The sequence below is a fragment of the Gopherus evgoodei genome, chromosome 1, assembly GCF_007399415.2.
Source record: "Gopherus evgoodei ecotype Sinaloan lineage chromosome 1, rGopEvg1_v1.p, whole genome shotgun sequence".
NCBI lineage: Eukaryota > Metazoa > Chordata > Testudines > Testudinidae > Gopherus > Gopherus evgoodei.
This window is the reverse complement of record NC_044322.1, coordinates 247,802,765-247,828,717: the sequence shown is the minus strand read 5'-3', so window position 1 is coordinate 247,828,717 and position 25,953 is coordinate 247,802,765. Positions and strand designations below refer to the sequence as shown.

At 43.3% G+C, this 25,953-nt stretch overlaps 1 long non-coding RNA gene across 1 annotated transcript; it reads left to right on the top strand.

Annotated features, from left to right (window-relative positions):
- The first annotated feature begins 1,132 nt into the window (after nt 1–1,132).
- Nucleotides 1,133–8,211, top strand: LOC115639365. The gene is made up of 3 exons (XR_003997650.1): nt 1,133–1,309; nt 1,384–1,462; nt 6,474–8,211. It is a non-coding gene; the product is annotated as an uncharacterized LOC115639365 (long non-coding RNA).
- Nucleotides 8,212–25,953: the final 17,742 nt, after the last annotated feature.

Sequence of the window (25,953 nt, the reverse complement as noted above, 5' to 3'; positions counted from 1 at the left end):
ATAGGATCACAAGTTAATGCTTTAGCTTGTTAGCCCAGCTATACTGGCGTATTCCAATTTGCATCACCACTCGTGTCAATTAGTAGCCGCTTTATTTTGTGTCTTGGACATGCTGATGTGCTTTTGGGAAAATGTAAGTAGAAAAGGTTTCATAAAGTTAGCATTGCTTTGAAAAAAAGCATCCAATGAGCTCTAGTTTTGCTTGGTACTGTAGGTACTGTGGCTCCGCTCAGAAGGAATTAATTCATAGGGTAGTGGCAGGTCTTCAGAAAACATAACTACTAAGAAAAGAAGGGAAAAAACATATTAATGATAACTCAGCCCAAAAGCAAATGGCCAATTTGATAAAGGGCTAGATGGCAATTATAGACTAGTAGAGTTACTTACCTGAGAAAGAAAAAAAGAAACCAAATTTTTAGAAGCAGAGTTCCGATAAATGATTGTATTCCTTTTAATTAAAAGAGATATTTTTACCAAGCCAGTCTGATCACTGACATATTATTGTATAGCGTAACCATTAATACAGGACATTTAGAATATTGTTCTAACGGGAGACTTTATTGCAAATTCATGGAAAAACTGCTTTTCAAGTGACACATGACAGGCCTTCAGAGAAGAAGGATGGCCCAGGCATTAGGGTGCTATCTGGGGATTTGGGAGATCAACGTTCATATTCCTGTTTGACCACACTCCCTGAAGGATGGTGGACAAAGTCTCTCTGTGCCTCAGTTGTCCATCTGTAAAATGAAGATAATCCTTTCCTAGCTCACAGGGGCTTTGTAAAGATGAATATATTGTGCAGAGCTCAAGTACTATGGTTATAGGGGCCATATAAGTATCTAAGACGAGGCAGATCTCATTATAGTCTAGGTGCATGCCATGACTCCCATATATATATATATATATATAATTGTTAAGCATGCAGCAGGATAAAAGGGGCATAAAAATGTGCACATTTTCCGGCAACTGAAGCATGTTGTGGAGCTCTTTTTAATATGTACCTTTACTGTCTATAATTATATTGACTCCTTATGATGTTCAAAGTACTGAGCAGTCATTTACTAGTTTACATTCACAACAGGGTTATGCACAGGTATGGTTAATAGTATTGTCTGCATTTTTACAGATGGGGAAACCGAGGCAGGCATTGATGTGACTTGCCCAAGACCACACACAGCAAGTCAGTGTGGCAGGGCTGGGATAAGAGCACACTTCCTATCTCCCAGCCTGAGGGTCATTCCAGTGCACCACAATGACTTTCATAGTAAAATGATGGACTCCGTGGGGGCTATGCATAGTCAGAATTCTGGTAAGACACAATTGTTTAATACACATTGATCCAAGTTTTCCTTTAGTTTATTCACACATCTGCTTGGCCCACAGGAAAGCCAGCTGTAAACAATGAAACCTAACGGTGCAGTCCTCAACCCAGCTGCTGTACTCATAGGTCCTGATCCTGCAGGTTAGTGATTCTGTATGGGTGGATCCCTGCACTTGCATGTGGTTCTATTGATTTCAATAGCAGGTGTTTGTCATGTGGAGATCCATGGAGGGCCAGGACCGTATTTGAGAAAAAGCATCACTGTGATGGGGTGTTCAGCCCACACTACCCTAGAAGGGATTAATGAGGCTGAGAAGGGGCCAATTAACTGGATAGGTCACAGCTGAGGGGAAATGGGTGGCCTAAATAGTCCCCTGAATGATGATGGAACCCAACTGAGAAGGAACAGTGGGGCTAGTACAGGGGTAGGCAACCTATGGCACGGGTGCTGAAGGTGGCACGTGAGCTGATTTTCAGCGGCACTCACACTGCCCGGGTCCTGGCCACCCGTCCGGGGGCTCTGCATTTTAATTTAATTTTAAATGAAGCTTCTTAACATTTTTAAAACCTTATTTACTTTAGGTAGAACAATAGTTTAGTTATATATTATAGACTTATAGAAAGAGACCTTCTAAAAACAGTAAAATTATTACTGGCACACAAAACCTTAAATCAGAGTGAATAAATGAAGACTCGGCACAGCACTTCTGAAAGGTAGCCAACCCCTGGGCTAGTATAAAGCCAGGAAGCTGGCAGCAGAAAGGGGCTACAGTGAGGGAGTCTGTAGCCACTCTCTGGACATTAGAGAGGGAGAAGGAGGGAAACATGGGTGTCAGGAGGATGTAGGAAGAGGCTCAGAGAAATGGCAGCAAGGTGTAAGGCGGTATAGACTTTGGCTGCTGATTAGAGGGACTCTGAGCTGGAACTCGGAGTACAGGGCAAGCCAGGGTTCCCCTACCAGCTGCTGGGGAAGTGGCATCATCTGGGCAGTGAATGAGAAGACTGTCGCAGACAGTTTCTACAGAATCACTTTGATACCCTGGAAGAGGGAAGACACATAGGGCTGGTCCACAGTAGGAGGGGGAAATCGATCTTAGATACGCAACTTCAGCTACGTGAATAACGTAGCTGAAGTCGAATATCTAAGATCGGATTACTCACCCGTCCAGATGGCGCGGGATCGATGTTCGCGGCTCTCCGTGTCGATTCCGGAACTCCGTTGGGGTTGATGGAGTTCCGGAATCGATATAAGCGCACTCGGGGATCGATATATCATGTCTAGATTAGACGCGATATATCGATCCCCGAGCAATCGATTTTAACCCGCCGATACGGCGGGTAGTCTGGACGTACCCATAGTGACCTGACCAGAGGTGGCAGGGTGCACAACAAGTGGTGGAAGATGGTGTCAGACCTGGAAAGAGCTAATCCCCAGAGCAGCCAGGAGGAGGCACCCTAGTGGTGAGTGAACTTCATTACACTTACCTTTTCTTAAGACTTTAATCTGGTCAGTATCATCCTGCTCTAGCTACAACTTCAGACCAATCCAGGTAGCATGATCAAGAACTAACCCTCATCGAATGCTTGTCTGCGGGATCATAGGTCATAGATCAGCAGGTCAGCAATGTGGATTACTTTGTGTCAAGTCTTAATTGTTAATTATTATTTGCTAAGTGCAAACAGTGTGCTTGACCCTGCCCTAAAATCTTACAGGCAATTCTGTAGAATTTATAATATTTAATATTTGTAGAATACCTTCATCACATAGTACTTCTCTATGGAATCTAAGTAAGATCTCTAACTGTACAACGGGGGAGGTGAGATAGAGAGAGGTTGATTGACTTGACCAAGGTTACATAGTGGGTCAGGAGCAGAGTCTGGAAGAGAGCCCAACTCTCCTTACTCCCAGTCCCCTTATTCAAGGTGTTCCATGAACAGCCAAGCAGTGGGAGTGTCTGGCTAGTGGTTACAGCAGGGGACTAAGAGTCAGGATCCTGGATTTTGTTCTGCTCCCATGTGGACGTGTCATTTAGGGGCACAATTTTCCTTATGTGATGCAAATGCAATAGAGGCTGAAGAGCGGATAGGCTCCCCTTTCCTCTCACGCCCAGCCCCCAGAAGCATACATATGTGGCAGCAGGGCCACCTAGTGCTGGGAGGCAAACCAGCTAGTAAAGCTCCTGGCCCAGCAGAATCCCACAAGGTTTACTTTCTGTTGCAAAGGGGTAAAGTTGGGACCTAGTGGTTTAGCATAGATGCTGTGGCACATCATATGTTAGCTTGGAGGTGCCTGCTGTTGCTCTTTAAAACATCCATACCCCATTATGCATTTCCCCTGTTATCCTGGAGCTAGCCCTGCTCAATATGTCTTCAGCAAGAAAAGATAGGAATTAACCTCTCCATGTCCCCATCTATGAAATGGATCTAATACTACTTACCAGTATCACAGTGCGTCGTGAGGCTTTTCACTCATATGTGTCAAGCAGTTTGTGATCCTCTGATGCAGGGTTCATAGTGCATATTTTAAGGTATGCTTTGGATTTTCTCTCTCTGTGGCTTTAGAAAGTCCTGTCAATCTGGTATGTAATCGAAGATCCTGCTGTGTTCCAGAAAGCTGTTAATTAGGTTTGAGATACCTGAGCGGCTGTGTCTCACCTATGTTGTTCCAAAGCAGATGAAATAAGTTGTGCTGGCCTTCCCTCCACCGGATTAGTCTGAGGACAGGCACCTCAAGTACCGTGGAATCCCTTCCTCACCGTCTGCTGCAGTTCCCCCGTCCAGTAGTTGTGTTTAGGCTTTTCTATCTGGGATCAGTTCATCTTTGTCCATTTTGTCTGCCTTTATCCAGATTTAATCTTTTTTCACAGCCCTCCTCTTTGTCTTGTATGATTGTTTTTAAATGCATTAGACTGGCTCACTTTTTAGGGGCCATCACCTTTGGCAGTAGACATGTTGTTCTAATTTCGAACCACTTCCCCTGGGCTCCTGAGGTGTCCATTAGAAAATAATAAAATAAACAGTTTAAAAAAAACACAACTTACAGCAATTCCATGCCTTATTATGGTTATTATTATTATTATTAGGGACAAATGAAGTTCTTCTTGCTCACCGTTCCGTAGGTACAACATTTTTTTCTCTCCTTGGCTACCTACATGGCTATTTTTGTGTCAATTGCTGATGTTATGTAGCCACTAGATGTCCCTCTTTGGCTTTTCTTTTGGAAACCAGTATTGCAACCAAAGTCAATCTGTAAAGAGCAAAACAGTGCTGTTCTGCTGTCCTGGCAGATTGGGTTGTAGGAAACAAATATTTCGCTTGCTGCAAAGAACAAATTCGTAACAGACGTCAAGGCAAATTGGTGCCTGGCTACAGTAGCGTTATACCAAAAAATATTAAGAGAAGTCTTTTGTGTAGGGAAAAAATGGAAAAATATTTTTAATTTACAGCTGACACTCTGGACCAATTTTAAATTTGCCATTAAATGAGTAAAATAATAAGTAACTGAAAAGTATAACCTCTTTTATCTGCACATATTCAGCAGTGGGGTAAAGCAAAGGACACAGAGGAAAAAAGGACTTATCTAAAATCCAACAGCAAGTTAGAGTCAGAAATAGAACCCAGGAGTTCTGCCTCCCTCTCCCTGGCTTTTAGTGCCAGATTATGAGGAGAAACTCTTTTCTATAATGGTTTCATTAGAAGAATCTGGCCATACACAGAGTTCAAGCTGGAGAATTTAAAGATAATATAAAAAAAATGTCTTGAGTCTTTGTAAAACGAAACTGCCCTTTAATATAGTGTATGTGTAGCAGATTTACCTGTCACACCAAATGCCAAATAAAGTGGCTGGGGGCATCTTTGAGTGAGCTACTTGGCAGAGGGATGCAGCACAGTGTCAAGATAATGAATAGGACCTGGCTGGATTGAGGGAAAAGATCTAAAATTGAGTTCTTTATTTAATGGATTTGAACTTTTCGTGGCCAATTACCTGTTCACTGTAAGAGAACAAAATTATAATAAAAAAGTGCAAAGGTTCATTTTTAGTTCTTTTAGAAAGGGAAGAAGGATCATGGAGGGCTTTTTCCCCCCCGCCCCCTGCTCTGAACCAGTTCATCCAACCCTAGTATGGATCTACCTCACAGAGAAGTCCCATAGAATGTACAGAATGAAACAGATAGGGGTCTATGGATATTATTCTAAAAACACACACATTTACTAAAGAATGACATCCATTCAATAGGAGTAATAGAATTCTTTAGAGGAGATTTTAAAAAAAGCAACCTACAGACTAGTTATAATTTTCTATTAAATTCTACAGAGCTTTCCCATTTGAAATAGCATCCTAAGTTCATGCAGCTCTGGTTTTGAGCCCCATGCATATGTGCTTTCAAGAAGAGAAGTGTGGCCCAGAAAAGTGTCACTCTATGCAAGAGACAAGTTTGGTGAGGTAATACTTTTTATAACCTCACCCACCTTGTCTCGCTCATTATCTGTGACCAACACAGCTACAACACTGCAAATAACTACATGCAAAAAAATTACACATTTTACCACGATAAATATGTTATATTCTGAAAAAATACAAAACTGAGCTAAGTTCCCATCACCATGGACGTTTTCACCATGGACCTGATTCAAAGACCAGCTAATTCATTGAAAAAACTCCCATTGATTTCAATGAGATTTGGATCTAGCCCAGCATTCTAGACTGTATTCCCTTTATTTACGTAATGCTAAAATACCTTTACCACATACAGCAATGCATGGACAAGATATTAGATTGTGAAATCTTAGCTGAAACCTGTAATGGAGTCTCCATCCCCTCTGAGCTTTACCTGTGTTTTAATTGCTGTTACTAGAAATGTCCAGTCCATTTTCATATTTTTGATCTCAGCAAGTGGCCTTTGGCTTCATGTTACTGATGGGGCATATCTCAGCAGGGGTCAGGAGAGACTGCTACTTGAAAACGTACCCTTCTGGTTATGTGGAGCTGTTTTGTTCTGTACAATGTTACAGGGACACTCTCAACTTGATATTAACAACAAGCCAAATGTAGTTTCAGGTACTACCCCTGAATCCTTGTGCCAATTTTTATGGGATTGCAATTAGATATTTCAATTTTTTTAAAATGCTTCTTTCTCTCCTCTATTTTTAGGTGCAAGAACAAACCGTGCTAAAAGGGAGACTAACTCGTTCATGGAATTGTTGAATTTAAGACCAGATCATCTAGTTTGACCTCTTCTGTCACAGGCCACCACACCATCCAGCCACCCACACACTAAACCCGCCAACTGAAATTAGACCAAAGTATTTACAATGCTTGGAAGACTAAGGTGTTGTGTGAATTAACTTACCTGAGAGGGGAAACTGAATCTGACTAACACAGGTTATGTCTATGCTTCAAGCTGAGGATGTGATTCCTGGCTCAAGTAGACACACCCATGCTAGCTCTGATCAAGCTAGCACACTAAAAATAGAACGTAGCTGCAGTGGTTCAAGCTACAGGAGGAGTGAGCTGATTGAGTATAGCTAAGACAGGGACATACTCTGGTGGCTAGCCCCTCCCATTGAGAGACTGCCATCATGAGAAATCAGGAAGACAGGGCAGGGGAAAAGGTGAACAAAGAGTGGATGGGTGGAACAAAGGCAGGGACCAGTGTCACTGAGGACTGGGGAAGGATCTGAGAAACAGCTTGGCTTGAGGCTTGGTGAGAGAAGGGAATGTCTGCAGGGAGACAGGGACTAACGTGAGGCAGTTGGGGAACCTGGAGTTAGAGAAGAAACTGAGGAGTGAACTGGAGGTAGACAGTGGAGCAGGGGAAGGAGTAAGATGGGGTAGAGTGGGGAAGAAATAAGAGTCTGGGATCAGGAGAGACGAGCTGAGGGATGGAGAAGTAGGATGAGGCAGGGAATTGGGAAGCTTGCATGGGTAGTAAATTGTCTGGAATGGTGTGTGGAGAGAATGATTTGTAGGGAGAGAATGGACTGTGGGAGAACTGAATTTGTGTGCTGGTGAAGTGATGGAGTGTAGGGTTGGCATGGGTTTGTTTTCTGGATACTGTGGTGTTGCAAGCTGGATTGTGATTGCAGTTGGGAGAGTAGCTGGTCCTGCAAGGTGGTTCAGTGATGAGCAAGAAAATAGAGTCATGTAAAAACATGCACTTGGAGAGATATTGAAAAGACTGGAACTAAATGGTGGTCAACACAATGGAAAAGTTTGGAGCCCCTGCTCTAACGAGTCTTTCATATTACCTCTCCTACCTATATGTGTTTACTGTTACCCGATGTTTCCTGGTAGGAGCAATATAAACAGGAATCCATTTGCACTGTACAACCAAGACTTTATTGGTCCTACTAACTTATGAACATAACAGTTGATTGTGCTATACTTACCTCGCTACTGTCTACATACAGTCACATATCTCTACATCTCTCTCTGTCTCTCGGGTATACAACTCTTGTAAAGGCTCCCAAACTGTGATCCGTAGATAACTGTGCATTCTAATGTGCAGTGGAGCTCAGGGTGCAGCCAGAAGCATTCAAGATTACTCAAAACTGGTCTTTGGTGTAGCTCTACAAGCTCCATTGTGAGTCAGACTGTAGCTCTGTACTGGGGCTCATCATGGAAGCTGGTCTCTGAGTTCTTCATTAAGGGATCGGTTCTGCAAATTGCTGAGTGCCATTAGTTCCCATGGACTTCAGTGCGAGTTGATGACACTCAGCACTCTGCAGGAGCAAGACCAAAGGGCCTAGCCCTGCCAGGTGCTAAATGCCTCTTGTAGGTTGCCTAGTGCCCTCAATTTCCTTGGGAACAGAAGACATATAGACTCATAGACTTTAAGGCCTGAAGGAACCATCATGATTATCTAGTCTGACCTCCTGCACATTGTAAATCACAGAACTTCACCCACCCACTCCTGTGGTAGGTCTGTAATCTCTGGCTGAGTTACTGAAGTCCTCAAATCTTGACTGAAAGACTTCAAGTTACAGAGAATCTACTATTTACTCTAGTTCAAACCATCAAGTGATCCATGCCCTATACTGCAGAGGAAAGTAAAAACAAACAAACAAAAAATTCCCAGGGTCTCTGCTAATCTGACCTGAGGGGAAATTTCTTCCCGACCCCAATATAGTGATCAGTTAGTCCCTGTGCGTGCGGCCAAGACCCCTCAGCCAGGTCCCATCTCTGGCCACTGGAAATATTTGCTAATATATGTCACAGATGGGCCATGTGCCATTGTAGGCAGTATCATCAGAACTTCCTTGCACAAACTTAGCAAGTTCAGTCTTGAATCAGGTTTTGCCCCCACTGCTCCCCTTGGAAGGCTGTTCCAGAACTTCACTCCTTTAATTAGAAACCTTTCTCTAATTTCAAGCCTAAACTTATTGGTGATCAGTTCATAGGTTCCGACTCCATGGGTGCTCCAAGACTGGAGCACTCGTGGAAAAAATTAGCATGTGCTTAGTACCCACTGGCAGCCACCTCCCCACTCCCCACTCCCAGCACCTCCCGCCTGCTGTGGAACAGCTGTTTCACAGCATGCAGGAGGCACTGGGAGGGAGGGGGGGGAGCAGGGATGGGGTGCACTTGGGAGAGAAGGCAGGACTGTGTGGGAAGAGGCAGGGTGGGGAGAGCAGGGGCAGGAAGAAGCAGTTTGAGGGAAGGTATGGAATGAGGCAGAGTCTGGGCTGAGCAGGGGTTGAACACCCCTGGGGAAAGTTGGAAGCTGAAGCCTGCGATCCAGTTTCTATCTATTTGTTCTTGTGACAATTTTGGCCCTTAACTTAAATAACTCCTCTCTATCCTTGGTATTTATCCCTCTGATATGTTTATAGAGAGCAATCATATCTCCCCTCAGCCTTCATTTTGTTAGGCTAAACAAGCCAAGCTCCTTAAATCTCCCCTTATAAGGTAGGTTCCTACTCCTCTGTATCATCTTAGTAGCCCTCTGCACCTGTCCCAGTTTGAAGTCATCTTTCTTAAATATGGGAGACCAGAACTGCACACAGTATTCCAGATGAAGTCTCACCAGTGTCTTGTATAAAGGTAATAATACTTCCTTATCTCTACTGGAAATACCTCTCCTACTGCACCCTAGGATTGCAGTAGCCTTTTTTCATGGCTGCATCACAATGGCAACTCATGGTCATCCTGTGATCAACAATTATAACCAGGCCTTTCTTTTCCTCTGTCATTTCCAAATGGTACTCCCCAGCGTATAGCAAAAAATAATGTAGTATGTCCCTAAGTGAATGACCTTACACTATTAAATTTTATCCCATATCTATTAGTCTAGTTTTCAAGGTCAAAGAAATTTTCTTAAATGATATTCTAGTCCACCTCTGTATTGGCAGTGCCTCCCAACTTTGTGTCATCTGAAAATTTTATTAGCACACACCACTTTTTGTGCTAAGTTCATTAATGAAAAGTGACTGATCCTTGAGGAACTTCACTAGCCTCACTCCAGCCAGATAGTTCACCTTTCAGCGTGATCTGTTGCAATCTCCCCATTAACCAGTTCCTTACATATCTTTAGATTCTTGTATTAATCCCCATCTTCTCAAAGGTAACTAATACTTTCCCATGTGGAACTGTATCAAATGCTTTACTGAAATCCAGATAGATTAAATCAGCTGATTTTCTAGACTAAGGAAATGCAGAAATCTTCTAAAAAAAGAGATCAAGTTGGTCTGGCACAACCTACGTTTTGTAAAACCATGTTGTATTTTATCCCAATTACCATTTACCTCTATATCCTTAACTACTCTCTTTTCAAAATTTTGTTCAAGATGTTGCATACAATTGAGGTCAAGCTAACAGGCCTCTAGTTTCCCAGATCACTTTTTTACTTTCTTAAATATAGGTGGTTGTGATGGGGTGTACCTATGCTGCTGTGGCCCAGAAAGCGTTAACTGCACATTGCAGGCTGAGGAGGCCACACCCCTCTGCCCCTCCAGGGCATGTTCAGCCTGGAGATAGGATATAAAGGGAAGCAGCCCAACTCAGTCTGGACAGGCTGCTGAAGGGGAAGGATGCAGATTGCAAGCTCTCTCCTGAAAGCTGCTACAGGCCCTGACTGCAGCGCCAAGGCATGCCGAGCCCAAGATGGATCCCAGGCTGCCTGTGGAACTCACAGAGGGAACCGAGCCATCAGGAGTTGCACAAGCCAAGGACCCCAGAGACCCAGGGGAAACATGGATCACTGCAGCAGAAGACAGGGTAGGAAGCAACCCTGGGGACTTAGAGATTGTCCAGTTGTAGAACCTGGGAACAAGTGAGCGTATTTCGGAGGGACCCCTGCTGACTCAGTGGTGAACACCATTGCCACTGCCAGGGCCCTGGGCTGGGACTCAGAGGAGCAGGGAGGGCCTGAGTCCTCCTATCCTGGATGTCACACACTCCTAGGTGGTGTCGCACTTCCCTGATGGGCCAATAGGCCACACAGCCCCATGCAGGTGGGCAACTTTATGGACTGAAGCCAATAGACCACACAGCCCCATAGAGGGAGTGGGGCAACTTCAGTGACTCTGGCCAATAGGCCAACGCAGCCCTGTAAGGAAGGGCTGTCTAGTGACTTGGGCCGTCACACCACGCTGCCCTGAGAGTGAGGGCAGTCCAAGGGACTCTGACCACTAGACTATAATAACCCTCTTTATAGTCAGGGTCACCAGTATAGAATCTAGTCGCCACCAGCACATTTCTTGTTTTTGACCGTCCATGACTTGACACCCGTGATGGGGTGTATCTACCCTGCGACAGTGTGCTTGGAAAGCGCAAACCCTAAGCTAGCGAGGTAGCATGCAGAAGGAATAATAAAGGTAGGAAAGAATGGCCAGACAAGTACTAATGACAAAAGCTGCACAATCAGTGCACAAATTGTTGCTGGTTCTTCATAGAATTTAACACCCCCAGCCTCTTCTGTTCTGGAGCAATATCTGACTTCCTTTAGGGTTTCCTTTAATGGGACTTGTACAACAAGGGGCCCACCCCCAAATGTTTGATATAAAGTAGTTTCTTAACTGCTAATGTAGAAGTTTTTTTTCTTTTAAAGTAAGGACTATAAACTTTTTCTCTCAAGTGTTTTAAAGTATTAAAGTGAGAAATAGCAAGCATGCTGCACAGTAGCACTAAGATCCTCACATTCTCCAAGGACTCTCTGCTGCCAGTGAACTTGGTATTGGCAATGGAAAGTCCATTGCAGCCCTAGCAGACCTGGTTGATGGAGTGGTTAATGATGCAACCTTTTTTTAAGTAATGTGTCTCATTTGGACACCACAGCACATCCTGTTTGTATTTCATCTCCTTTCCCTGGCACTTTATCTATGTCCACTCCTGTTGCGTTTCAACCCTAGGGACTTTGTTTTAATCATTTGCTGTTCCTAGCTGAACTTTCTTATACATATATAATATTGCTTTACTTGGAGACTGGAACATATGGAAGAGATATTTTTAATTCTCACAGTTAGGCTTGATTGCTTAGGAGACATTTTTTTTCTTTTGAGAGGAGAAAGCATTTAAAATCCCCTATATTTTCACTTGCTACCCAGGAGAGGGACACTTAGTATCAAGCAGGAATGCATATAAAATAAAGCTATTTGATTGCTTTGGTTTTGCTTCCTCTTTTTGAACTGTGTGGGGTTTTTGTTGTTGTATAGTTGTGGTGGCTTGTGTGTGTGTGTTTTAAACAACAAGCACCAGCAAGGTCATTTGTGACCTTGGACAAATGACTGCGGGCCAGATCCAGAGCCCTTCAAAGAGAATGGAAAGACTTCCATTCATTTAGGGGCTAATCTGTATGTGCCTCGCTTCCCCTTATGTAAAACAGGGATAATGCTACTTCTTTCCCTTCATCTTTGTTTGTTTTGTCTATTTAGATAATAAGATCTGTGAGGCAGGTACAGTTACTTTTTCAGTATATGTAGCACAATGGTACTCTTAGGTACTACCATAATACTACTAATAAAATAGCAATAATAACACTTTGTCAATACACAATGTATGCATTTCACTATGGTTTAAATGCCACACAGTATACATTTCACAATGTAATATATTTACTGCTTAATATACAGAAGGTCTTTCTTTGTGTGGTACGTACAGATTCAGGGTATAATTATGTTTACTCAGTATTGCACATGAAATGTGTTTTAACAACCTCCCTTAAAATATATTTCTCTGTATCACAATAACATATTTGGGAAACAAACATTTTGATTTTTGCCCCACCCAAAATTGCTTTAATACAATGCTTTATACAAATGGGGAGCATAGTTAAAAAGTATTGTGTAAAATGGCAGGGATTATTATGTTTATTTCTTAAATTGTACAGTACTCTTACATTAAGATCAATTTTAAAATACAGGGTTAGCTACAGTAACTACTGACAGTTTTGGTGCCTTGTTATCTCCTATTACATTCCAAAATAATTTTCTTTTATTTAATTTGGTTTTGTTTTTCTTTCTTTTTTTTTTTTTTTCCAATCAGTCTTGTCTCAGTTTGGAAGAATCTGGTTGGCACTTGCTGTGTCCTGTGTTGAGGAAGAACGGTTATTAAGTGATTCAATGGCTTGTTTAGTCTCTAGACTATTCCAAGACTCTCACTGCTTAATTTAACAACAGTACTCCTTTTTTTTTAATTGTTTTCAGAGTGCTCAACTTCCTTTGGGGAATCAGTCAGCATGCTAGACTTCAAAGAACTGTTACAGTAGGCCAATTTAGCAATATGCTAATTTAGACCTATTTTTATATCTTTCTACGTTGTTTCTACATATACACAGACCATTTTGGATATTAGCTAAAGAGTAGGGTCTTTTGAGACTCTTTAGTTCCCTAGTTATTGTTGGAGAAATGAAAGTGACTGAATCACTGAAGTTAGAGATGGAAAAGACCTATTAGGTGCTATTTAATGCAGCCCTGTGCCAATATAGGATTGTTTGCTACAATATATTTACTAATGCTTTGTCCAACCTAATTTTAGGCCCCATTTCACTAACTGGATCCACCTCCAATGGAGCTCAGCATTGGTGAGGAGATCTGACTTCAGGATCAGGTTCTTAAGGATCTGGGGCAGGTACTCAGCTGAGGACAGCGTAATCTGTCATAGCTCCACTGAAAGGCAGTACGACAATTTACACCAGCGGAGGATGTGCCCCAACGGGAGGTTCCATAGGGCAAAACTCCCATTGACTTCAGTAGGGCCTGGATTTCACTCCATGTGCAATATCATATGCTTGTCCCCCACGTGTAGGCTTGGAAAAGGAAGTTCTCTATTGATTTTCCATTGCAGGGAGATTGCAAACCCTCTCTACTCCCAGTGGAATATGTAGCGGTGAATGGTTCTCAAGATCCATGTGGATTTTGGAGGAGCTGCTGTGATTAGGTGCCTGCAGGATCCATGCTATCCTGTTACCTATATCCCCTTTCCCCAATTCCCTTGGAGTGCAGGCTATGTGTCCTCAAGGTCAATAGTTTGGGAAGGTTATGTTTACAAGAGGACTTTCTGTCTTTGAGGTGGTTAAGAAATCTGAGTTCCATTGTGCTAAACATTTCTGTGGCATGTAATAAAGTAGGTATCTATGCTAGTTAAATGAGGATAGGCCACAAATCCCATGCTGGCTACCCTATAACCTTCAGAGTTTCTCTTGCATCTCAGGCAAAACTTTTTCCATAACAGGAACAGCAAAGAAAATGTTTTTCCTCTTTTGGACCCACTAATTTCAAGGAGCTCTTTTCTGTGCAGTGAATCCACAGGAGTCACATGAGGCTGTTTCAGTAGTGTTTATGAGAAGCTCAGATTGAGAGTATTTCCTTTCACTAGGATGCCAAATCAAGCCATGCAGGTGTTGGAAACTGGATTTAGAGGAGCCAGATCCTTTAGCCTATTAAGTCTATATTGTGCGCTCCAGTAGAGCAAAACAGACTGAAAGCTGGCTTAAGCATCCAGCTGAGGATTCTCCTTCTCTAATTCTCTGGTATGATAGAGCTAGACCTCCACCAATCATGGTGTAGAGGACATGGTGAAGGGGCATGCACGCTTGCACTCCAGTGATCCTTAGTTGCCATCGCAGCTGATCTGACTTCAGACAGCCCTGAGATGGCTCTAAGTTTCTTCCTGCAACTGGTCCAGTGTCTGTTGGCCTGAGGATGAAAAGTCTGCAAAGGTCACCTACAAACTGACCCCAGGCTCTGCTAAATGGCCACACCTGAGGTTCTGGACAAGACAAGATGTCTCTGGAGACGTGGGTTCAAATTGTATAAAGGTCATGAGGTAGAAATGAATATGACATCTCATGGTATTGAACATCTTCTTATTAGGCAAAGCCATATAACTTTGGTTGTCTGGGATATGAGTGTTCTAGACTGAGGGCTGGTCTACACTGGGAACTTATATCAGCATAGCTACATCTCTCATGGCAGGAGCAATGGAAACTCCCTAAAAGTGGGGAGGCCACTGGCACCTGAACCATGGCCCTATACCCCTTTGCTGCCTCTTCTCCCCAAGCCCCCACCCTTGCACTGCCACTTCCCCAGAGGTTCCACCCTGCACCACCTCTTCCCCCCAAGACCCTGCCTCCGACTCGCTCCTGTCGGCCCCTGTCCGCCCTCTCCATCCATCACTCACGCTTACAGACAGTAAAAAGTGATAGGACCATGGCCTTCTTGTCCCCCTGTACCAGAGCCCCTGTCTCAGGGATGTGATCCTTGAGAGATGCAGCTATGCTGACTTATCCCCCACCATAGAGAGCACTATGTGCATGGAAGAATTCTTCTGCTACCTAGCTACTGCTTTTCAGAGAGGTGGATTACCTATGCCAGTGGGAGAACCCCTCCAGTCAGCATACATAGTGTTGCCATTCTAGCAGTTTAGGCTTGTCTACACTACCTGCTAGTATAGATGCGATACAGTGACTGCTGAGTGCTCTCCTGTCAACTCCAGTACTCCACCAGAATGAGGAGTGCAAGCAGAGTCAGTGGGAGAGCATCAGCTGTTGACTTACCACAGTGAAGACACTGCAGTAAGTATATCTAAGTACATCGACTTCAGCTATGCTAATCACATAGCTGATGTTGTGTATCTTAGATTGACCTCGCGCGGTAGCGTAGACAAGCCCTTAATGTACACATACACTTAGATACTTTGTCAGAGCCATGTGAAGGAAGTTGCAGTTTCTCACTGCACTAACCTCTGTGCTAATCCTTCATTTCATGAGCATCAAAACTCCATCAGTATCTTATATAGCTGAAAAAAAATCTACAATAGCTTTATTCAGGAACTTAACTAAACTCTTTGGGCCTACAAAAATTCTAGGGACAGGAAAATAGGTCTAAGGCGAATGTATATCAAAAGTTTAGGTTTTAAATGTTAGCCAGAGAATTGCTTGACCAATCTGACATACAGTTATTGACACTATCTATGCCTATGTATTGTCATAATTACCAATTTACACAACCAATGACCTGCATGTGCAAATTATGTGTACATTTTTCACATGCAATTGTATGCTTAACTGTTTAAAGGGGCATGGCTTAAAAACATAGTCTGTCTGAATATGTTTTACTAATACAATTACAAATTACTTGGACTATTTAACTGAAAATGATTAGAGAGAAAATATTTTATTTTTCGTTTATTTATCTTCTGTGTTTGACACTACGTTGTGAATGATCAGTTCAACTGTTTCCACTTACGGGGCTTAGCCCTGCAAAGTGCCAAGTGGTCTGGCCTTACTCCATCAAAGCAGTTAAGCCCCTGCTTAACTTTAAGCATGTGAATAGTCCTAACTGAGTAAATGGGACTACTCATATGCTTAAAGTTAAGCACAAGTTTAGTTGCTTTGGTACATTAAGGCCACAGAGCTTGGTAATCAAGCCCAGAATCTTTTAGCTAGTCAGTTTCTCCTAATATTTCTGTGGGTTTTTAATATAACAGAGAATAAGAAAAAACACCTTTAAAATAGGAGAATGGCATTGTATAAAACAAATCTGGTAGGGAAACTTGGGGGGTGGGGGAGAATAGATCCTGAAATGACTTTTTGTTCATATTTTGAAGTAGATGACATTTCATGTTGATAGTGTCCCTTTCAAAAATCAGGTTCAAATAGTAATATTAATATTACTAAAACTGTAGAGGGGAGATAAATATATCTGTCTATTTTATATCTCTTTCTAATAATAATTTTAAGAACAGAATATATTTTACCATTGATGCTGTTTACTTTTTGTTGCCTTTCACTCAGCTTTGACAGTCTCACTAATCTTGCACACTGACACATTTTCTGTGGCTCCCTTATACTAGCATAAGCTGCACTGTTTGATAATTCAGCACTGACAGGAGGGTGTAGGGGAATGTTTATATGCACCCCACCTCCCCCGCAAAAAAAAAGGTACATATGATTTTACACAACATTTTAAATAGAGTACATGGATTTTCATCAAAACTACTTGATTACAAGAAGAGCAATAGTAAAATATTTAACTGGTTTGGTTTTTCAGCTGAAAAAAATGGTGGTGGGGTGAAATTCCCATTGGCATCAATGAATCCTTATGGTATTAGCAATCTACTCCTTTCCAGTCCACCTTTGTGGTAATTTAATTAATGACACTAGCCCAAAATGGCACCGATTGTTATTCACAAGGAGACTCTTGTACACAAGAAAACGACCCAACCTCTCTTATTCAGATATTCATTTTTCATAATCAAACTGAAGAATTAGTTTTCAAAATTAAGTCTCCATTTGAAGAAGGCACTTCTGTGCTAGAGAACTTCAGAAATGAATGGAGAGGCTTTAATGTAGTCAGCAGAAGCACTGCTTATAAGGGGCCGAGAATGATCACATTATGAAGTGTTATCAGGAATCTTATACATACTATATAATTTTATTTGAGCAGACCGAGTGAACTTCACCTCCATCTGGAGTGCCAGTACAAGTACCCTTGTGTGGGGTATTGCAGGGTCTGAACTATAGGCTAAGCAAATATACAGCGGGGCTTCTGCATAATCTACACGTTGTGGAGGGAGCATCATGAAGGTTCTGAATAGATGCCCAACACAGAGAGTAGGTTTGGAGGATGTCCAGTCACAAGCTGAACTACTATATTGATCTTGTGGCCCAAATCCCCTGGCCAAGCTTGGAGGTGCTTATGTAAACCGAATCTGAATTCTCTACCATTGGAGAGTCACCTAAGTTTAGAAAAAGCTAATTTCTAGCGATCTGACTTCTGCGAAGTATCTGTTGCTGTAGAATCTAATCCTGCCTGTTAGTATGGGTGTGACTAGCTGTGTTTCTTAAACAGGCAGCTTCTGTTTGTGAATGTTAATATGTAGTAGCACATTTTACAAGGTGGACCAATGCCCAGATCTACAGGAAGGATCAAGCCTTAAGAGTGTTTTTGGAAAGGACGGTAGCACTACCATCAATCCCATTGTCTTCCTAGTAGCCCTCATCAGCTGAAGTGTGTAATTATATGTAAGGGTATGGTTACACTGTAGTCTTAGCCTGTGGTCCTAATTCCCCTACCATTTGCACAGATAACTCTCAATCATATGCTTATTTGAGCTTTGAACCCATGCTTGCTTGGACGGCGAGGAACGTGGGCTACAGACCAAGCTATGATTAGCTAGAACCTGGAACCTGCCCACTTTGCAGTCAGGATGCAAGCAAGATAACTCAAGTGTGGATAGTCCTCCAATGCCTTTCCTAGAGTTTCAGCACAAAGAACCATGAGCTGTTCTCCCAGAAATACTTGGGAGAGTATAGAAACACTCATACCCATTAATGCAGGTACGTCTTTTCAGCGGGCATGCTCATACTGTGGCTAGGCTAACCAGAATGCTCCATCTCAGGTGCCAATCATCCAGATAAACTATGCAGTGTAAGCATAGCCTAAGAGGCTGGATTTCTGAATACTACAGAAGATGTGGATTTCTACAGCTGGGATGAAGGAGAAAAATGCAGAAGAAAAAAATGCATTCCACAAAATCATGAACACTAGTCACTGAGGCAAAACTAAATGGGACTTGAAGAATTGTTTTGCATTTCAAGTTGAGATGGGTGTGAACGAAAATCCTAGATCCAAACATCCCCGAAGTCTGAGGATGCTTTGATTTAAATCTGAACTTTGTAGCTTGGGCCCATATTTCTAAGTAGCCTTGATGTTTGAACTGAAATATGTGGCAATAAAGCTTGCAGCTTAACAGGCAAATCATTTTGGATCCTGGTTCTAATTCCAAGGAAAGGCTTTTGGAAATTGCTGAGCAGAGAAGCTTTTTCAAGATTTGGGGACAGGGGGGAGAAATTGTCTGTATCACTTTTTGTCTGTCAATCTCCCATAAATCAGAAGGAGAAAAATAACACACTTTTTGAGCACAAACATAAAGAAAATATTTGTTATAAAAAAATAAAACTTTTTTTCTTATAGTAAAAGTTTGGATCTTATCCAGTATGCATACTTGTTTGTTAAATCTTGCTATATTGATTTCTGAATCTATCTTTCTAGTGCATCACACATTTCAGTAGAAACTCTTTTGGGTTAAGAGGTCAAAATGAATTCTTTGCATGGCTTATCTCTGCACTAGGAAGTCGGAGACTCAGAATTGAGTTAGTTGTGCCTACATGAAGCAGCAGTGACTCTTTGATGCCTCTCTTAATGTGCTGGGTTTAGATTCCTTTGCGAGTACAAAAGGAAGATACTATCCCTGGTGAGAAGGATTTGTCCCTGGTATAGATTTTTAATGGGGCAGACACAACATGAAGATTTGTCAAACATAACATACAACCATCTTGATGCTGAAATTCACCATTCTGCGCAAAGCCTGAGTGATCCGAACACCCTCCACAGACAGCTTGTGGGGCTACGACACAGCCTTCCTGGCTTGTATTCTCATCTCTGGACTGAAATAGCACCTCTACCCTTCTGCATGTCCTCTGTGGTTATTTTGAATCATTGGACTCACAGAGATGCACAACGTGTGGTTCCTTAAGGGTATATCTACACTGCAGTTAGACACCTGTGGCTGGCCTGTGCCAGCTGATTTGGTTTAATGGGCTGTGTAAGAGCAGTGTAGACATTCAGACTCAGACTGGAGTCTGGGCTCTAGGACCCTAAGAAGTGGAAGAGTCCCAGAGCTTAGACTGCAGCCTGAACCCAAATGTCTACACTGCAAATAGACAGCCCTGTAGCCCATGTCAGCTGGTGGCACAGGCCAGCTGTGGGCATCTAATTGCAGTGTAGACATACCCTAACTTAGCAAACATCCAACTCCCTGCATGCCAGCCTACTCCTAATGTAATAGTTCTACTTCAGTCCCCTGTTCCACTATTTTTGGAAGCAGGCTTGTTAAGCAAAATTTCTTCTTTATAAACCCTGGCTGCTTATACCTCCTGGTTCTACTATCCTCTAGGGCCAACATCTTCATGTGCAGGTTCCTAAAGCTAAGCACCTAGATCCATATTTAGCCTTCTGAAGAAGCAGTGAGATTGCAGGGTCAGGCTTTTAGCTACGATGACACAATGACATTACAGGCTGTGCTTAGCCCTGCCCTAGTGTGCAATGTGAGAAGGACTTAAGCAACCGTCCCCTCCACCCTCCTTAGGGGGCTCGGCACAACCTTAGAATCATGGAAGTGTGGGACTGGAAGTGATCTCATGAGGTCAGCTAGTCCAGTCCTCTGGGCTCAAGGCAGGACTATGTAATAACTAGACCATTCCTGACAGGTGTTTGTCTAACTTGTTCTTAAAATCCTCCAATGAGGGAAATTCCACAATCTCCTTGGGCAATTTGTTCCAGCGCTTAAAGCTCTGTCCTTGTCTCTGTGGGTCCCATGTTTCCTGATGGATTTTGCTAGCCTCAGAGGCTCACTGTGACCCTCCACAAAGCCTTTCTCTTTCTAGAAGCAAGGGTCACAGCCTACTGAGCCATTTTCATCATAACCCAGCAAGGGAGGTGAGGAGAAGCTACCCTCCCTCCCAGTCTCTGTTGTCTCCCAACCTCTGTGGGATAGTGTTACACTGTTGACTCATATTTAGCTTGTGATCCACTATGACCCCCAGATCCCTTTCTGCAGTACTCCTTCCTGGGCAGTCATTTCCCATTTTGTATGTGTGCAACTGTTGCAATGCCTAAATGAGTTGGGAGCCTAAATTTCATTTTCAGAAGGGAATTAGGCACTTAGGAGCCTAAAATTCCATTGACTGTGAATGGGCTCTTGGTTCCTGCATGCCTAAATCCCTTTTGAAACTGAGATTTAGCCTCTGAAATCAGTTAGCGGTCAAAATGCTGAGGGTAGCAATGCCTAAATAAATACCTTTTTAAAAATCTGGGTCCTAGGATTTTAATCGCAGTTACATTAGAGTAAATCTGAAGTAGTTAATGCAGAAATCAGTGGAGCTACTCCAGATTTATACTAGTGTAGCTAAGATCAGAACGGAGATCAGCTTGTTTCCCTATTCTACAAACAGTGGGAGATTAATAACTTACAGATTGTTGGGCTTTTTAAGTAGCAATGTAACATTGCACCATATGGATTAAGGATTTGTTGGGCTAATTTTGCAGCTTTCTTTCAAGAAATCTACAAATCTTTAAAATAACATATTGCTTTTAAACTTGAAAGAGCCTTAAAATCTACCCAGTAGAGAGGATACATGTTATCTGTGACTTTCCTCAATGTCTTAAGAACTTCAAATATTGAAAAGCACTAATGACTGAAAAATGACAGCTGTGATTTTTGGAGGACTCGAAAACCGCAGTAAATTTACAGATATGAATTTTTTGATACCATGACAATGGGTCCTCAGTAATGACTGGCCAGATTCTGAGGTTATTATGCAGGCCCAAATTGTTCCTTTTGGCTCCACTTATACCCTATGCATCTAGAGTTCCCCTTCTCTACTGCAGATTTCTTTTGCCTGGAGCTAACACCAGCCCTATGATAGAAAGGGTGGACGGAGGGGGGAATCAGAGCCATCCCCCTTTCCGGGGTGCCATGGAGGGCTCTGCATGGATCTAAGGAACTATGAGTAAGGAAGAAGTGGGCAGGCCAAAGGAGGAGTGGGTGAGCTGGTGTGGAATTGTGGGGGACATGTATCATCCCTCCTGTGAGCCCAGCAGACAATGCAGAGGAAAGTTAATGCAACCAAAGCTGAAGATTTAATGCAGGTCAGAAGCCCCCCTACTTTTTAATGGGACCCCATGCCAGTCACCAGCTGGGGAGACTGGCAGTATGACCACACTGCCGAAAAACAGGGGCAGTGCTATTCAGGGCACAGAACCCATTCAGTGGTCCTGTGCCCTCCACACCTCCCAGGGAATGCATGACCTTTGTGGCCCAGATTGCTACCACAAGAGGGCAAATGCTATTCTCTTTGCAGAAGAAACTACATGAAGAGACCTTAGTGGAGTTTCCTGGCCTTGTGGAAGTTATATCTGCATAGGGGTACCATTTAGCCCTCAGTCCTTCTGCAAGCACACTGCAAGGTCAATGCAAGTTTGCTTAAGTGAAAATTGAGGACAAATGGCACGAAGATGTCAGAATTAATATTCTGTTGTTCATGCGAGGTGCTAGCCTACTTGACATCCTGCATACGGAAAGGGCCCACCCACAGAAAACAAGTAGCTGACCCCTCGGAGAGGGAAGGAGCCAAAAAGAAGCTGAGATCAACTCATTTCTTGGGACCAATCTAAAGGGCAGGGGCAGGTGCAATAATAGGAGAGAACAAGTAAGGGATACTGGCCAGTGCCTACTGCTCAAGAGATCAAGGAAGTCAGTGGGTGCTTCCCAGTGGAACTCTGCCCAGATGCACATATGAAAGAGTGCTAGGAAAATGGCTCCACAGTCACAGAGAGCCTGAAAAGTGCTAGATTGACAACCATGGAGTCTGAACTCGTCACTATGGCAATAAAACAAACAACCACTGCATAGCCAGCAATGGAAGCAGGCTTCTCCATGCTGTCCTACAAATGTGTTTCATCCCTGACTTGCAGGGACCTCTTCTAGGAGTAAGAGGATAGCTTACTCCATGTGTGGTCATTCAGTTTTTGGCCTCTGTACTGAGACTGACAATAAGTTAGCACTGTTGGTGGTGGGTTTTGTGATGTGGACACTTGCTCATTGGAATCTGGAGTGAGACCACCAAATTCATGTCATGTATGTGTCTTAAAAGCCAGCGTAAGTATTAATAGCTTGCACTTCAATCATCTTTTTCTCTGAAGGCTCTAAAAGTGCATAACAATGTTTACAAACAGTCCACAAAGAGATGAATGTCTACAACCGAAATTCAGCTGCTTCTGGGGTGAAATGTGATAGTGTAGAATAACATTCCACAACAGTTTAAGATATACAGTGATTAACAACTTATTCAACAATTGAAACTGCAGGGTGGAATTTAGGTAGACAGACAGTAATTAGTCAAAGCCTCAGCCTGCTGTTGCTCCAAGTACAAACTCCCCATTGCCATGATATTTCCCAAATTTCCATACAGTGCCCACCAAACTCAAAAGACATTTTTGGAGTATGGGTTGTCTCATGATTGAAACATAGCCAATTTTTCTTCCGTTGTTGTGTAATGAGTTGGCTAATTCAGTGGCTCTCAATCTTTCCAGACTACTGTACCCCTTTCAGGAGTCTGATTTGTCTTTTGTATCCCCAAGTTTCACCTCACTTAAAAACTACTTGTTTACAAAAGCAGACAAAAATACAAGTATCACAGCACACCATTACTGAAAATTTGCTTACTTTCTCATTTTTTCCAAATAATTATAAAATAAATCAGTTGGAATATAAATATTGTACTTACATTTCAGTATGTCGTTTATAAAGCAGTATAAAGAAGTCGTTGTCTACCTGAAATTTTAGTTTGTATTGACTTTGCTAGTGCTTTTTATGTAGCCTGCTGTAAAACTAGGCAAATATCTAGATGAGTTGCTGTACCTCCTGGAAGACCTCTGCATACCCCTGGTGGAGAACCACTGTGGTCATTTATATGTACCACTAATCTCTGAAGAATGGAATCAGAAGTGCCGCACCATTTGTCATATGCCCCACAGGGATAACAGCTAATGAAGAGTCTGCTTTCAGTTAAGTAGTAAGGACCTGTGCTTTGGGACTAGGAGGACCTAGTTTCTATCTTAGCTGCTGTTGGTAGCTTCTGAATGGCCACAGTCTTCTGCTCCAGGCCAGGCTGTAAACAACTTACTCAGACTGGCGAGCAGTTACTCACAGGAGTCATTGTTGACCTGCATGTGAATTACTGCTCGCCATTGTGAGTAAAGAGTTCACAATCTGGCCTAGCGTGATGAACGTGACGCCTTAGGTGGCAGGAGTTGGTCTGAATATATTTGAATGGGTCATTTCAAAGCTGTTATGAACTTCTAGGTTATTTTTGTGACTAAGACTCTTTTTAGTAAGTTTTTATTTGTTATTTATAAAGTGACCCATTCATCTTACAGTGATACACAGACTATTATCATCCATCTGACTTCAGCAGTTACTGATTACACTATGTTAAAATATTTCAATAAATAATCAGTTCAGCTTCCAATATGCTGCTTTAGTTCAGATTTCATTCCTTGCTTTGTATTTATTTCTGTGGGGAATGTTGTCCATCTTACTCTCAAACTGCCCTTTTTGCATTAGCCATTTTAGGATAAAATACATTTAAGATTTGCATTTAAAAATGTACTAAAAGCACTGGACCCCCTCCAGCCAGAAACACGTAATTATGCCATTTGTATTGCAAGCAGAAATGGCTGTAAAATATCAGCATACTTTTTTTAAAGATTGATACTTTTAAGCAGTGGTATATTACATATAAACTGACATGTTTGGGAGAGAGAATAAACCAGGACAGTGTATGAATTCATCAGAACCTTAGATAAAGGCACACGTTTACATGGGGCTGTGGTTTAAACAGGATCTCAATTACAATTTGCTCCTTCAAATTCTTGCCTCTTATTTTCATAATATCATAAGTATTCAAGGTAGGAAAAAACACTGGCCCTTTTCTACAGTAGAAAGGTTTTTCTGGTGTAGCACTACTAGTATAGCACTACATCAAATCATTCTAGTAGAGATGCATTTTATACAAGAGTTCTTTTGCAGATATAGCTTATACCATTTCCCCAAATGAAATAATCCATACCGGCAAAAGGGCTTTTATGCCAGTATAACTATATGTACACAGAGGCTTTTGCCAGCATAGCTATGTCGGTCAAGGGTGTGATTTTTCTAACCTATACCACTATGCTGGCTAGGGTGACCATATTTCCCTATGCTGAATATGGGACACCTGGTAAAATTATTTGTATTCAAGTGAGTTTAATGGCAATCAAAACTATGCAGTAAAACATTCAAATTAACATCAAGTTGACTGTGCCCTCCATGCCTGGCTGGGCCCCCAGGACAGACCAGCATCTCCTGGTACCTGGCGCCTGAAGCATTTTTCTGAGACAACATGCGGGGGGGAGGGGGGTCATGCAGACTCACATGCCCCCACCCTCCAGATTTCTGCCAGGGTTCACAGCAGAATGTGGCCAGCATCAGCCTTTGGCACTGTGCAGGAAGGAAGGGATGGGAGCTGCTTCCAGCCATGGGGGAGGAGGAGAAGAGATGACCTGGTCTGTGTCTTTGCAGAGTTCATCTTTCTCCACCCCCACCCCCATCACCTGGAGCTGAAAGCAGCTTGACCCTCCATGCCCGCACAGTGCTGAAAGGCAGCTAACACCTCCGGGCTGCTGCTGGCCATCGACATAACCCAGCCGCCTAATATCTCCCGGCTACAGCACAGGTAGGAAGAGGTTAAGCCCAAAGGATACATTGTGCACTAGGGCCCAGGGAACCTGATTGCAGGGGCTTCAGTGAAACTGGCCAGAGAGGTGGCTCAGCAGGGGTCAGTGCTTAGGGGATGGAGCTCCCTGGGGGCAGAATTCAGGGCAGTGGGAAGGGAGATGGGTGAAGAGGTGCTAAGCCCCCTTCCCAGAGAGTTTCTGTGGAGTCTGCAGGGTCGAGGCATGAACAGGCTGAAAATCGCTTCCCTGCCCCCGCCACTCCAGAGCTTAGCTGAGCGGTGGAGAGGCTTCCCTGTGCCAGCCCTATGCATGGCCTTAGCACATACAGGGCTTGGCTCCTCTTGGCCAGCACCCCAGGCTGGAAGGTCTTGGGCTTTCCCAGGGCACCGGCCCAGCCAGAGGCAGTGAGGAAAGGAAGGAGCCTGCTGGCCAAGCTGCTGGTGAGCTGAGCTCTCCGACCAGGGGCTGGTTCTCTGCACAGAGCTGGGAGTGGGCCGCAGCAGGGCTGGGGGTGTGTGAAGGAGCAAAGTAGAGAGTGGACAGCAAGAGGGGGATCACGTAAATAACAGATGGGTGGGCAGCAGAGGCGACACTTAACCTGCTGTCTCCTGGCACCAGTCCTCACTCACCAGCCACCACAGCATGCAGCCACTGCCAGCTGAAAATGGGACGGGGTGGGGCCCTGCTGGCCAAGAATCAGCCCACAGCCGGGGCTGCGCTGATGGACCAGCAGGGGAAGCAGCTGGCCCCACATGCTGCAGCTTCGCCCCACCACCATCCTTGCACACCCTCCCCCACCATCGGCCACTGGATCTCCCCTACTCACCGCTGATGGGTGGGCATCTTGTGAGCAG